Raw genomic sequence first — 15,877 nt, 5'->3', positions numbered from 1 at the left:
TGATTCATACCCATCCCTAATTTGGGGTTGCCACTGCATTCACACCATCACATAATCTCGATGAGCGCTGCACTTTCACCGACTGTCACATTCACACTCCCTCTTTCTGTTCCCGGTTGATAGTTGCCCAGAGAGGTCCATTCCTTGTATGCGTCTGCAGGTTTTCTTGTTGAACTCCATCCCATCATTTCTTCACCACAGTCAGTCTGCTCCACCACACAGTATGATCACGCTGGCGATGTGACCCCAGTCCCCCATTCCTACTTTTCTCTCTATATATGCCTTGAGCCATAAGGACCAAATCCAACAATCCTCTGTGGCAAAGAGTTCCACAAGTTTCCAATCCTTTGAGTTTTCCCTCATAGAAGACTTAAGGAAGGTGTTTATGAGAGGCATGCATAAGGTGCATAAGGAGACGGCGGCCCCGGCCTCGGTCGAGTGAGGCAGGCGGAGGCCCCGGTCCGGGCAGGGAGTGGGAGGCGGTGGCCCCAGTCCAGGCACAGGGTGAACTGCGGCGGCCTCGGCCCCGGTCCGGGCAGTATGGACCGACCTAGGAGGGGAGGCAGGCCCCTCCAGCCCGGGTAAGAAACCTGCATAGGAGAAGGCCACTCCGATATAAAACCTACGACCCAAGGACCTCGCTGCCACGTCCCAGCTTGCTTGGCCACGGCACACGAACCATGGGTGTAAAGGGTGGGGCCAGTACTGCGCGCACTGCACTCCACCTAAAAGCTCCTTTGCGCAGGCCCGAGGACAGGTCCACGTCCTCCCCCTCAACGTCCTCCCCCTCCACGTCCTCCCCTCCACGTCCTCACCCTCCACCGTCCTCCCCCCTCTCAAAAGATGCTCACAAACTCAAGCTAGCATGCTGGAACATCAGAACCATGCTAGACAAGACTGACAGCCACCGACCTGAACGTCGGTCTGCCCTCATTGCACTTGAACTCCTCAGACTTGACATCGACATAGCCGCTCTCAGTGAAGTCCGCCTGGCAGATGTAGGCAGCCTCCAAGAACGCGGCGCGGGCTACACACTCTACTGGTCTGGCAAGCCTTCGGATGAACGACGCCTATCTGGTGTAGGCTTCATGGTCAAGAGCTCATTGCCTCCAAACTCGAAAACCTTCCGACAGGCCTCTCGGACCGAATCATGTCCATGCGACTCCACTTCAAAACAAGCGTCACATCACCCTCATCAGTGTCTATGCTCCAACCCCTCCAGGCGGAACCAGCAGAAAAGAACAAGTTCTACACCGACCTGCGCACCCTCATCCAACGTACCCTACAGCCGACAAGGTTGTCATCCTGGGCGACTTCAACGCTCGTGTCGGCAAAGACTCAGAAACCTGGCCAGGAATCCTGGGCAAGCATGGCGTCGGCAAGTGCAACGACAATGGGGCGCCTCCTGTTGGAGCTCTGCGCAGAACAGCGGCTTGTCATTACAAACACCCTTTTTCAGCAGAGGACAGCCTTAAGACCACCTGGATGCATCCCCGATCCAAACACTGGCACCTCCTGGACTACATCCTGGTGCGAGAAAGTGACAAACAAGATGTGCTCCACACCAGGGTCATGCCTAGCGCGGAATGCCACACTGACCACCGGCTGGTTCGCTGCAAGCTCAACCTTCACTTCAAGCCAAAGCCCAGGAACAATAAAGCCCCCAGAAAGAGGTTCAATGTTGGAAAACTGCAGTCAGACGAAGCGAGAGGAAACTTCCAGGCAAACCTCAAAGCAAAGCTCGACGTTGCAACCCGCCTCACGGACCCGTCCCCTGAAACCCTCTGGGATCAGTTGAAGGCTACCATACTGCAATCCACTGAAGAGGTACTGGGCTTCTCCTCCAGGAAAAACAAGGACTGGTTTGACGAAAACAGCCAGGAAATCCAGGAGCTGCTGGCAAAGAAGCGAGCTGCCCACCAGGCTCACCTTACAAAGCCGTCCTGTCCAGAGAAGAAACAAGCCTTCCGTCGCGCATGCAGCCATCTTCAGCGCAAACTCCGGGAGATCCAAAATGAGTGGTGGACTAGCCTCGCCAAACGAACACAGCTCAGCGCGGACATTGGCGACTTCAGGGGTTTCTACGAGGCTCTAAAGGCTGTGTACGGCCCCTCACCCCAAGTCCAAAGCCCGCTGCGCAGCTCAGACGGCAAAGTCCTCCTCAGCGACAAGATCTCCATCCTCAACCGATGGTCAGAACACTTCCAATCTCTTTTCAGTACCAACCGCTCAGTCCAAGATTCCGCCCTGCTCCAGCTCCCTCAACAGCCCCTAAGGCTAGAGCTGGATGAGGTTCCCACCCTGGATGAGACATATAAGGCAATCGAACAACTGAAAAGTGCAAAGCAGCAGGTATGGATGGAATCCCCCCAGAAGTCTGGAAGGCTGGCGGCAAAACTCTGCATGTCAAAACTGCATGAGTTTTTCAAGCTTTGTTGGACAAGGTAAACTGCCTCAGGATCTTCGTGATGCACCATCATCACCCTGTACAAAAAACAAAGGCGAGAAATCAGACTGCTCAAACTACAGGGGAATCACGTTGCTCTCCATTGCAGGCAAAATCTTCGCTAGGATTCTACTAAATAGAATAATACCTAGTGTCGCTGAGAATATTCTCCCAGAATCACAGTGCGGCTTTCGCGCAACAGAGGAACCACTGACATGGTCTTTGCCCAGACAGCTCCAAGAAAAGTGCAGAGAACAAAACAAAGGACCTCTACATCACCTTTGTTGACCTCACCAAAGCCTTCGACACCGTGAGCAGGAAAGGGCTTTGGCAAATACTAGAGCGCATCGGATGTCCCCCAAAGTTCCTCAACATGATTATCCAACTGCACGAAAACCAACAAGGTCGGGTCAGATACAGCAATGAGCTCTCTGAACCCTTCTCCATTAACCAATGGCGTGAAGCAAGGCTGTGTTCTCGCACCAACCCTCTTTTCAATCTTCTTCAGCATGATGCTGAACCAAGCCATGAAAGACCCCAACAATGAAGACGCTGTTTACATCCGGTACCGCACGGATGGCAGTCTCTCAATCTGAGGCGCCTGCAAGCTCACACCAAGACACAAGAGAAACTTGTCCGTGAACTACTCTTTGGCAGATGATGCCGCTTTAGTTGCCCATTCAGAGCCAGCTCTTCAGCGCTTGACGTCCTGCTTTGCGGAAACTGCCAAAATGTTTGGCCTGGAAGTCAGCCTGAAGAAAACTGAGGTCCTCCATCAGCCAGCTCCCCACCATGACTACCAGCCCCCCACATCTCCATCGGGCACACAAAACTCAAAAACGTCAACCAGTTTACCTATCTCGGCTGCACCATTTCATCAGATGCAAGTTCGACAATGAGATAGACAACAGACTCGCCAAGGCAAATAGCGCCTTTGGAAGACTACACAAAAGAGTCTGGAAAACAACCAACTGAAAAACCTCACAAAGATAAGCGTATACAGAGCCGTTGTCATACCCACACTCCTGTTCGGCTCCGAATCATGGGTCCTCTACCGGCACCACCTACGGCTCCTAGAACGCTTTCACCAGCGTTGTCTCCGCTCCATCTCAACATCCATTGGAGCGCTCACACCCCTAACGTCAAGGTACTCGAGATGGCAGAGGTCGACAGCATCGAGTCCACGCTGCTGAAGATCCAGCTGCGCTGGATGGGTCACGTCTCCAGAATGGAGGACCATCGCCTTCCCAAGATCGTATTATATGGCGAGCTCTCCACTGGCCACAGTGACAGAGGTGCACCAAAGAAAAGGTACAAGGACTGCCTAAAGAAATCTCTTGGTGCCTGCACATTGACCACCGCCAGTGGGCTGATAACGCCTCAAACCTTGCATCTTGGCGCCTCACAGTTTGGCGGCAGCAGCCTCCTTTGAAGAAGGACCGCAGAGCCCACCTCACTGACAAAAGGCAAAGGAGGAAAAACCCAACACCCACCCCAACCAACCAATTTTCCCTTGCAACCGCTGCAATCGTGTCTGCCTGTCCCGCATCGGACTGGTCAGCCACAAACGAGCCTGCAGCTGACGTGGACTTTTTTACCCCCTCCATAAATCTTCGTCCGCGAAGCCAAGCCAAAGAAAAGCATAAGGTGGCCAGTCAGCACTTTGTGCCCAGGACAGCAATGACCAACAACTGAGGAAAGATGAACTGAGAGGTCAGTGGTCCACTAATGACTAAGAGAGTAGTGGGTGTGTTGAATGCATTGCCGGAAGTAGTAGTGGAGGCTGGTACAATAGGGAGATTCAAAAGGCTCTTAGACAGGCACATGGATGCAAGAAATATGGAGGGTTATGGGCTATGCAGGAGGGAACGTTTAGATAAATGTGGATTAGGTTAACATAGGCCAGCACAACATCGTGGGCTGAAGGATCTGTACTGTGCTGTTATGTTGCATGATCTGAATAAGTTGTCTGCAGATCTTGGGGAACTAGTGCAGTTCACAAAAGGGCTCCATTATTCTCAACTCCTTTCTCTTCTCCAACTAGTGTCCACCTGCTTGCCCATGCTCCTCCCCTCCCCACTGTCTTATTCAGGCATCTGCCTAGGTTTCGGCAGAAGGGGCCCCCGACTCAAATGGCAACTGCCTTTCGCCTTCATTGATGCTGCCCTGACCTGCTGAGTTCCTCCAGTACTTCTGCATGCAGTACAAGTTCCTCTTCATCTTATTTCTACATCACTGACCCCTTTATCCTTTGACTGTGACCCCCTTGCTCTGGGCATCCCCAGTCATCATTAATTTCCCTCTCCCCACCCCCACCAGGACACATGTTATACCTCCACGGCCTGACTGGGAATTTCAGTTAAAAACTGCAGGTACTGGGTATCTGAAATAAAAACAGAAAATGCTCAAACCACTGAACATGCGAGGCATTTTCTCTGGGAAGATCCACACTTCCTTGGCTATCTATTTTAAAATGAATGGAGGAAATTTAGGGGAGACATCAGAGGTAGATTAATTTACACAGAGTGGTGGGTGCCTGGAATATGTTACTGGGGGTGGTGGTGCAGGCTGCTTATAATCGGGGACATTTAAAAGACTCATGGATGTAAGAAAAAAAAAGGACATGTGTTGTGAGGGAGGGCAGGGTTAGAATGATATATTTCTAGTGCTTTCTGGTTTTCTTTCAGATTTCCAGCATCTACAGTTGTCTTTGGTTTCAGTTGTTTCTCTTTCCACAGGTTCTACCTGAGCTGCTCAAGAGAGTTCCGAGTTCATTTGACCTCTCTCTATCCCTTCTGCAAACACCTGTGTCCACCTCCCTCAGCAAAGAGGGAGATGCTGCGTCTGAAGTGAGAAATGGAGAGTTGGCACTTTGGGTTGAGATTGCATCTGGACTGAGTGGGGGTCAATTCAAAGAGGTGGGGAGGGGTGGTCAAGAGCTTTATCTCCTTCCATCTCTTTCTCACCACCCAAAACAATGTGTTCATTTCCCACCACGGATACTACCTGATCTGCTGAGGTCATCCAGCAGTTCTTTTTTTTTGCTCCAGATTTCAACATCTGTGGTCTCTGAAGTTTACACAGACCTCCACTTCAGTGTGTCCTGGGACCAATCTGCAAGTTCCAATCTGATTTGGTCCTTGTAAAAACCTCAGAAGACCCTCACGGTTTTGCCTCTGGACTGAGACTGAGACTTCTACATAGTAGTTGCAATTATAGTGCCAGTGACCCAGGTTTAAATTCCCTGCTGTCTGAGAGGACATTCTTCCTGTGTCTGTGTGGGTCACATGGATGCATTTGAGCAGCACAGCCTCGTGAATTGGAAGGGCCCTTTTCTGCACTGCATATTGAAATTAAATGAACATTTAATGAGAGGCCAGAATGAAGCATCACTTGGCTTTGACTGGCATTGAATCACTGTGGCCAAAATGTGTGATGTTTCATTCTTGCTGCCAGGTTATCCACCATTCCATTCACTAAATATTGATGGTGTTGCCTTTACAATGGATTCCCATGAGACAAAGTGGTGCATGCCAGGAAGTATCATGCCTTTGCTCTGTATCCCTCAATATCCTCAGCAAACAAGATTCAGTCCATCTTTGACTTTAAACTCCAGTGGGAGGGAGTTAAAACCATAAAATACCACAGCACAGAAACAGGCAGTTGGGCCCATCTAGTCCATGCTGAACTATCAGACAAGATTTTCACTCTGTTGCTTGAAGTCCTTCACTGGTGACAAAGTGAGGAAAACTGCTGCCTCACAGGTCCATCTACCCATAAGACATCAGAGTAGAACAAGGCTATTGGCCTGTCAAGTCTGATCTGCCATTTCAATCATTTTCCTTTGAACCCCATTCTTCTGCATTCCCCCCCCCCCCCCCATAACCTTTGACATTCTAATAAAGAACCTACTTTAAATCCACCCAGTGCTCATCCTCCACAGCCTCACCTCTATTCTAAAGGCAGTGCCCTCTGGTCAAGGACTTTCTCTCCCCCCCACCCCCCCCCCCCCCCCACATCCACTCTATCCAGCCCTTTTGCATTTGAAAAGTTTCACTGAGATTTCCCCTTCATTCTTCCAATCTCAGGTTCTGACCTGACCTCCAATACTGTCTTTTTAGAATTGTTAGGTTCTCACTGCTACCACCGAGCACGTTTCTCCCAGGTACTCTGGTTTCTTCCCACATCCAAAAGATTGGTAGGTTGCTTGGGGACTGTAATTTGCTCCTGGTGTTGCTGGGCAGTTGGAGAATCAGGAGGTAGTTGATGCACATGTGAAAAGGGAAACATGTGGGGGAGTGGGATAGAAGGAACTGCTCTGAGCAAGTTATGACTTGATGGGTCAAATGGATTTTGTCACAATTAAAAAATCCTTAACCTCAAACTTCCAAATTAATCCAGTTTCACATTGTTCTGGTAACCTCATTTTAGTCTGAGTGAGTCATTTCATGGCTTTTATTAATATTTCAGACTCCTACTGTATCTCATATATGGAAGACTGATGTCCCCAAAAACAATAATTTTACTCATTGAAATCAGCTCTGTTCACGTTTTCCCATTCAGAATTCTATTTTCCACAGTTCATGGCAATGCATTATATCCCACCAGAAGGAGCTCAGGATATTGCTCATCAAATCTGCAATCAAAGTTGGCATTGGGCCCTAGATGTCTCACAGATCCTCCTCAATCTATCTGATGGACTTAGAGTTTCACCCAGAATTGACCAAGTGGTTAACCTCATCGCTGACATTCGCAACAGAGAAAGTTACCACAGAGTGAAGGAATTTATTCAAGTCCAGGGTATATCCCTCATTGATGACGTCACACAAGGAGATTGCATGAGCTGGAGAATGGAACACAGAGGTGTCAGGAAGCATCCATGGAGAGCAAATGAGCAGTTGATGCTCCAAGCCTCTGCTCTTCCTCAGGAATCCCAAGGTCAGGCAAACTTTACTCTGGCATTTTTCCAATTTTTGGCATCCTGGATTCAGGGCTCAAGCCCAAAAGGTTGACTGCCTCATGCTTCCAGTGGATGCCATCTGACCTGTTGAGTTCCTCCAGTACTTGTGGATTGTCCTTCACTGATGAATTGTGAAGGGTAAATTTCAGGGACTTCAGCTGACCAATGAAGCAACTTGGCCTTCTCACTATTGGTTAAAGTTCGAGGATTGGCTGAGCCTCAGTAAAAAGAGGCAACATAGACTTGAGATGACCTTTGATGTGTTGTAACATGGTGCATCCATCCGATTGATGCCTTTGAAACCTTGGTCTTTGAGCAGAGATGAAAGAACCTGTCATTCATTCATCAGTTGTGAATTCCAATGGGGAAAGTCAGCTTTAGTGAAAAATAAATTATCATTGAGTAATGATGAACAAACAGAAGCCTCAGATATCTGATGTATTAGGCTGAGCGCTCAAATCTGGTCAACACATTTCACAAGACTTTGCAGCAAACCAAGGTACAGTTTTGTCAAATTGATGAAGGAAATTCATCAGTCTTGTTGTAGTTCCTTAAAAATTTTCCTCAAGATGCTGTCCATTGTAAATCATACTTGAAGCCCATGCAAATAGTTTCACCTCCTAACATTGAAGAGCAGGCCAACCTCAATCATTCCCATGATAACTTGTTCCCCTTCTTAAGACACCAAGGTTAGTTTTCCTCCAGTTCATGGAGCTTCAATGCCTGCTCCTTGCCTCATCCATGAAGGCCAGCAGGCATGTCTTCCTCTCCTGCAAGCTTCAGGGTTCCTGACCTCCTTGATACATTCTTGGATGTGGGGAGGTAAGCAAGGGTTCAGCTTGCTGGCACTGGATACCATGGAGAACTGATTTGTGGATCAGGACTGTCTCATTCCATTCACTCTCTCTTTCTGGAATAACAGGTCCCTTCAGCAGTGTTAAGCTGCCCGAGATTGAAGCAATATAGAACCATGGTTAGTTGATCCAGGCAAATTTATCAATGCACAGCTGGAGCCTTTTGATTTTTATCTTGCCACCAACTTGCCTTTTATATCAAAGATCTTTGAGCATTTTTTCCCTCCTTGATCAGCTAACATACTTTTATTTGATAGCATGAAAGGCTGACTTTCCAAACACAGTAAGCTCTTCCTTTCCATTTGAGGAGATCTTGAATCTCTGCATTGTTTTCTCTCTACATCAACACAGTATGGATGCCAATGGGTGAGGTATCCAAGTGGGGGCTGTTTTGAGCTCCTTCCAGCATCTCTCTGTATCATTCTGTGGGTGTGCCAGACAGCATTGCTTCAACATACAGCAAGAAGTCATCAACAAATACAACTGGGAACTTTTCTCAAATTGTTGTTATTTTGGAAGACGATCATCAGTTCATCCATCATCCCCAAACCCACCTAGTATGCAGGTCATCAGATCCTGGGATTTATCTCCTTTCTATTCCAATAATTCAATTTAGAGATCCAGGAGTGTAACAGGCCCTTCCAGCCTACAAGTCCACGGCACCAAATACACCCTTGTGACTAATTATGCTACTAACCTGGTTCATGTTTTGGACTCGAGAGGAAACCAGAGCACCCAGAGAAAACCCATTTGATCCCGAGAGAACATAAAGTCCTGACAGTGAGAGGTTCGAAGCTGGATAGCTGGTGCTGTAATAGCATTGCACTAATCACTATGCCACCCAAATTTCTCCAATTATTTCCCTTACTGTTCTTTCAGCTTTACAACCCCTTCGATCTTCAGCATATTCATCGACTCCAAGAGCACCAAAGCAGGCTCTTTGGTCCACCATGCTCTGGCCTGGCAGCAGAATCTGAATCTTAGTGCTGAGATTAGGGTGGAAAGAAATCAGGGTGTAATGCTAGACAAAGTTAAAATTGGAAACAAGTCCAAATTGATGTGCAGCAAAAAAAAAAGACACACAGAGGAAAAGATCACTTGGTGAATAATGGAACTCCAGAGAAATCAGATACCGATCTAAGGGTATTGTGATTATATGCACAGAGTATTAGGAAAAAGGTAGATGACCGTGCAGATGCAAATAGAAGGTATGACATTGTGGCCATCACCAAAACATGGCTGAAATGAGGGATGGGATTGGGAACTGAATGTACAGGTTTTACACCTTGTATAGGTGTAGGCAGGAAGGTAGAGGGGGTGGCATTGCCCTGATGGTAGACAATGCTATTAAATCACTTGAAAGAAGGGACGTAGGGACAGAAATTGTGGAATCTTTATGGGTTGAAATAAGAAATAGCAAGTGTAAAAAAGACTTTGCACTGTAATATACAGGCCCCCAAACACCAGCCAGGAAGTGAACTGCAAGATACAGTTGGAAATAGAAAAATAGTGTCAGAAGGAGAATGTCAAGATAATTATGGGAGATTTTAATATGAAAGGGGATTGGGAATGTCAGGAAGGTACAGGACCTCAGGAGAAAGAATTTATAGAATGCCCAAGGATGGCTTTTTGGAGCAGCTAGTTGATCAACCCACCAGAGGATCAGTGGTTTTAGATTGGGTGATGTGTAATGAACCAGAGGTGATTATGGATTTAAAGGTTGTGGAGCTCTTGGGAAGTAGAGATCACAAAATGATAGAGTCAGCTTCCAATTTGAAAGGAAAAAATGATATCAGTGCGTCAATATTTCAGTGGAACAAAAGGAATTAGTGGTATGAGAGAAGAACTGGCCCAAGTTGACTGGAAAAGCAAGCTAGATTAGAGGTTGGCAGAACAGAATTGGTTGATATTTCCACAAGAAATAAGAAAGCACAGGATAGATTTATTCCAAGGAAAAGGAAAATGTTGAATGGCAAAAATGACACAGATGTGGATAACGAGAGGTTAAAGCTAAAGCAAAGGAAGGGCCTACAGGGTAGCAAAAATTATTGGAAGAGGACTGGGAAATGTTTAAAAACTTAGAGAGACAAAGAAAGTCATTAGGAAAGAAAAGATTAATTATGAAAGGAAATTGGAAAATAACATACAAAAGGATACTAAGAGTTTCTTCAAATATACAAAAAGCAAAAGAGAGACAAGGGAAGATAAAGGGTCAATTGAAAATGAAGCTGTAGAAATAATGGATAAAAAAAGAGATGGCAGAGGAACTAAATGGATATTTTACGTCAGTCTTCACTGTGGAGACTGACGCGATATACTTGATATTTAAAGGTCTCCGTGAATAGAATCAAATACAGTCAGGATTATGAGAGAGATAGTGCTTAGTAAGCTGAATGGTCTAAAAGTAGATAAATCTCTGGGACCGGGTGAGGTGCACCCATGGGTTCTGAAGGTGGCTGCCTTGGAGATTGTAGAGGCATTGGAATTGATTTTCCAGAAATCAATAGACTCAGGCAGGCATGGTTCCTGAGGAATGGAAGGTCACAGATGTAGTTCTGCTGTGGAAGAGAGGCAGAAAAAAGGAAATTATAGGCCCATTAGTTGGACTTTGGTAGTTGGAAAGATATTGGAATCAATCCTCAAGGACAAGGTTATGGAATATTGAAGTGCATGGCAGGATAGGTCCAAGCCAGCATGGTTTCATGAAGGGAAGATCCTACCTGGCCAACGTAATGGAATTTTTGAGGAAATCTCAAGTAGGGTGGACAAGGGAGGCTGTGGATGTTATATATTTGGATTTTCAAAAGGCCTTCAATAAAGTGCCACATAAGAGGCTGCTTAATAAGATGAGAGCACATGGAATTACTGGAAAAATAATAGATTGGGTAGAGCATTGGCTGATAGGCAGGAAGTAAAGGGTGGGAATAAAGGGATCTTGTTCTGGTTGGTTGCTGGTAACTCGTGGTTTTCCGCAGGGATTAGTGTTGGGGCCGCTTCTTTTTTGCAATATATATTGATGATTTAGATTGTGGATTAAATGGTTTCGTGGCAAAATTTGCAGATGACACCAAAATAAGTGGTAGAGTACGAAGCGTAGGGAAAGGAGAAAAAAAAGAGAAGACTTGGACAAATTAGGAGAATGGGCGAAGAAATGGCAGATGAGATATATTGTTGAAAATTGTATGGTTGTGCATTTTGGAAGAGGAACTAAATGGTCGGAATATCATTTGGATGGGGAGAAAATTCAAACCTCAAGAAGTACAAAGGGATGGGGATCCTTGTGCAGGATAACCTGCAAGTTAACCACCAGGTTCGATTGGTGGTAAAGAAGGTGAATGTTATCTTGGCGTTCGTTTCAAAGGGGATTGTGCATAAGAATAAAGAGGCATTGATGAGACTATTGGGTACTGGTGAGACCTCATTTGGAGTACTGTGCGCAGTTTTGGGCCCCATATCTTAGAAAGGATATAGCAAGGTTGAAGAAGGTACAGAGGAGGTTTACCAGAATAATTCCAGGAATGAAAATGAGGAACACCTGGTGGCTCTTGGACTCTCTTCATTAGAATAGAGAAGAATGAGAGAGGATCTCATAGAAACATTTTAAATAATGAATGGATTAGACAGATCCATTGTCCTGTTGGATGATTCCAGGACAAGAGAGCACAGTCTTAGAATTAAAAAGTACCAATTTACAACAGAGATGAGGAGAAATTTCTTTAGCCAAAGGGTAGTGGATTTGTGGAAATCGTTGCCACATGCCGCTGTGGAGGCAGGATTTTTAGGGGAACTTAAAAGGGGAAATTGATAGAAATATAATTAGTCAAGGTATCATGGGATATGGGGACAAAGCCAGAATTTGGAACTAGATGAGAGAACAGTTTAGCTCGGAGGTTTTACGGAGCAGACAGACTCGATGGGCCAAATGGCCTGCTTTGTTCCTTTTTCTTGGGATTTTGTGAAGTGCATATTGAATCTCAGCCCAGGTTCATGGCTTTCCATACCTTAGTGATTCAAGTGCTTGTCTAGTTACTCCTTAAATGGAGGAGAGGACCTGTCTTCACCACACCCTCAGGCAGTGTTCCAAGTTCTAACCATCCTCTGCTAAAACCAATTCTTACTCACATCCCCTCTAAATCTGAGGATCGTTGTTTCAACACTCTGCCTTCAGCAGGGCTGAGGAAAAGGACTTTTAAAAAAAAACAACCCAATCCATTGTAACACTATGTGACACCCAGCTAATCCAGTCCTTGCTCTTGGATGAAACAATCCATTCAGGGCAACATCCAGGTGAATAACCTCTGTACTATCCCCAATGCAATCAAGACTTCATAATCTAAAAGTTTGGAATTTGAATGAGGATAGGGAAAAATGAAAAAAGATATGGAGTTGAGAGAGTAGAGCTTTTCACAGTAAAAGCAATGTAAAGGGAGTAGTGTCTGAAATGTGTTCTGGAAAACTTACTTGATCAAGTTTTCACAGGTGTTCTTTTGCTCCAAATCCCCTCCCTCACAGCCCCACACTCCAAATACACAAACTGCTTACCTTCTCCCCAAGATTCACAAGTAGGACTGACTAAAAATTTAGCCTTTTCTTGTCCCACACACTTCTTCCTACCTTGACTCCATTCTTCCTCTCCTTCTCCAAGATCAATCTCACCTTTATCCTTTGACACTCCCAGACCTTGATGGTTGCCTTTGCTCTAATCCCAATAAGACCATCTTCACCATGGCCCTTCAACTATTTGAGTAGAGATCTAACCTTGACCATCACTCTCCTTTACCTTGCTGAACTGTTATTTTGCTCATCTCGTTTAGCTACTCATTTCCTCCTGATCAAAGGTGGAACACATGGGCTCAAGCTGTGTCTGACTCCATGGAATACATCTTGTTCAAGGGGATTGAGTTCTTTCATCATCTCCAGACCAACCTCAGATGAAGGTCATCAAGTCCTGTGGATTTATCTCCTTTCTATCCCAATCATTTAATTCAGAGATGCTAACAGGATGGGAACAGGCCCTTCTGGCCCATGAACCTGTGCCACCCTTGTGAATAATTGCCCTACTGACCCCATACATCTTTGGGATGTCAGAGGAAACCCGAGCACCCAGAGGAAACCCACAGTAATGGAGAGAATGCAAAACATCCCAACAGATAGCAGGAGATTCAAACCTGGGTCGCTGGCACAATAATAGTTTGGCACTAACGGCTCTGCTAACCATGCCTCCCTAATTTCTCCAATAATATTCCTGAGGTAATGCTGCAGCTCAATAAAAGTCAGGTTAGATCACACTTGAAATATTATGTTCAGTTCTGGTCACCTCATACAGGAAGGATATAGAAGCTTTGGAGGGTGTAGAGATTTGCCAGGATGTTGCCTGGATTGGAGAATGTCTCATAAAGCAAGGTTTCTGTTTGGATGAAGGATGAGAGGTGACTTAATAGAAATGTACAAGATTATGAGAGATAGATTGAGTAGACAACCAGCACAATTTTTTCCCGAGGAAGACAGAGGACATTTGTTTAAGTTGAGTGGAGGAATTTTTTTTAATATACAAAAGAACACAGAGTGGTGGGTGCCTGGAATGCATTGCCAGGAGTAAATGGTAAAGGCTGGTACAATTGGGACAGGTAGAAGATTCTTAGACAAGGACATGGATGCAAAGAAAATAGAGGTTTATAGGGGTGAGGTGAGAAAGGTTTAGATTGTGGTGTAGTCCCTTTATGTAGGCCAGCGCAGTATGGGGAGGGGGGGATCCAAAGGGTCTTCACTGTAATTTTCTAAGTATGACCTACTATTCTATTGGGTCCTTCTCTTGACTCTTTTCAAGGATATTAATGGTTATATTGCCATTGCTTCCTGCACACTCACAGAACTTGAAATCACATCTCTCCCATTACAGGTCCCCAAGTTACCCCACGATACCTGCACTGACTCTGGTTGTGATGAATATTCAATTCTCGTTCTCCCATTTTCTCCATTTGCAGTGGAACTCTTGTTGCCTCCCCTTAAGGAGGATGAGATTCTCAATCAAGTCGGTTCCATTTCTTACTCTTCTACTCTCCCCTCCTTTCTTCTCACCCAGAGCAGGTATAGGTTCCTCTAGTCCATATTTCCCACTCTACCTGCCTCCAATTTCCACCTTGATTTCTTCATCTTGTTTCACTACCCTTACCTTTCTGCATTCCAGAGGGACCATTCTCTCCCAGACAGCCTGATCAATCCTTTCATCTCTTCCAATAAATCCTTTTCTTGTGGTACCTTGCTTTGAGTGAACTTCCATTTGTATGTACTGTACTCAGCAGTCACAATGTGGCCTCCCCCTTATTGTTGAACACCTCTATGGCTCGCAGGGTGACTGAGTTTCCAGATGTCTCTCGCTGTAATTACCCATCCATCTCCCACTTGGACCTCAGGCATTAATGTCATTCATTGATCCGACAATGCCCAAAGCAAGCTTGAAGAACAGGAGTCTCTTTCTAAATTCATTCATTACAGCCTTCTGGACTCAACCTTTTCAGTCCTCTTCGACACTTTGCTCGAGTAACTCAATGGGTCAAGCAACATTAGTTGAGAAAGAAGAGTGGTCATTATCTTGGCCTGGGACACTCTGTGAGATACTGCTTGGCCTGCTGAGATCCTCCAGCAGATTGTGCTCAGCTCAGTATTCCAGCCTCTGCTCTCTCTCGTGTTTCCACCAGAGTTTCTCCATTTTTTGCTTCTCATATGGCGTTTCACTGATACCTCTCCAAGACATTTTATGATGCACCATCCTTCACCACATTCTACAAGCTCATATTTGTCTCATTCAATCTCCTGACTTCCACTTTCTCTCACCTCTTCCCCACATCTTTGAGCTTTCTTATCCCAGTTCTTCTACAGCCTGAGTCATTCACTCTTCTTCCCTCTTTCCACAGTTGTTGCCTGTCCTTAGTGGTTCCAGCACTTCTGGTTTTAATTTGTAAGCTGAATTTTTTTTAAAAAACAAACAGGGAAGAAGACATGACTGAACTTGTTTGTTGGGTGCAAGGTTGATCACTAAGAGACTAATAATCTTCAGCTCATTAGGTTATAATCAAAAATGAAGATGTGAAAGGTGAATTTATTTGGGGAAAATCAGGGAGAACTTCTTTATCCAGAGGATGGTGAGAGTGTGGAATGAGTTTCCAGCGGAGGTGGTGAATGTGGGCTCAGTTTTGACATTTAAGAGAAGATAGGTACATGGATTGCTATGGAAAGCTGGGATCTGAGTACAGGTTGATGGAACGAGGAGGAAATATAGTTCAGTATGGCCTCTAAATGGACTGAAGGGCTGGTTTCTGTGCTGCAGTGCTGTACGGAAAAATTTAAAGTAGAATTTCATGACTGCAGTCAGCCTAACTCAATTTGGACAAAGGAAGATCTGATATTAATTTGGTAAATTAACTTGTAGTGGAACAAAAAAAAAGGTGCCTCAAGTGCAGGATGGGTACATGCCTGTAGAGATCAAGAGGAGAACAAAGCTGGCATATCCCAGATAATAAAGAACAGGGAAGATAATGTAATAGGACAGGGTGTGTAATACACATCAGGTGACAATTCAAGTGAGACATGACAGATCATAGTCAGCAGAAAGGGATG

This window comes from Narcine bancroftii, chromosome 5, assembly GCF_036971445.1.
Source record: "Narcine bancroftii isolate sNarBan1 chromosome 5, sNarBan1.hap1, whole genome shotgun sequence".
NCBI classification, from domain to species: Eukaryota; Metazoa; Chordata; class Chondrichthyes; order Torpediniformes; family Narcinidae; genus Narcine; species Narcine bancroftii.
This window is presented reverse-complemented; position numbering follows the sequence as displayed.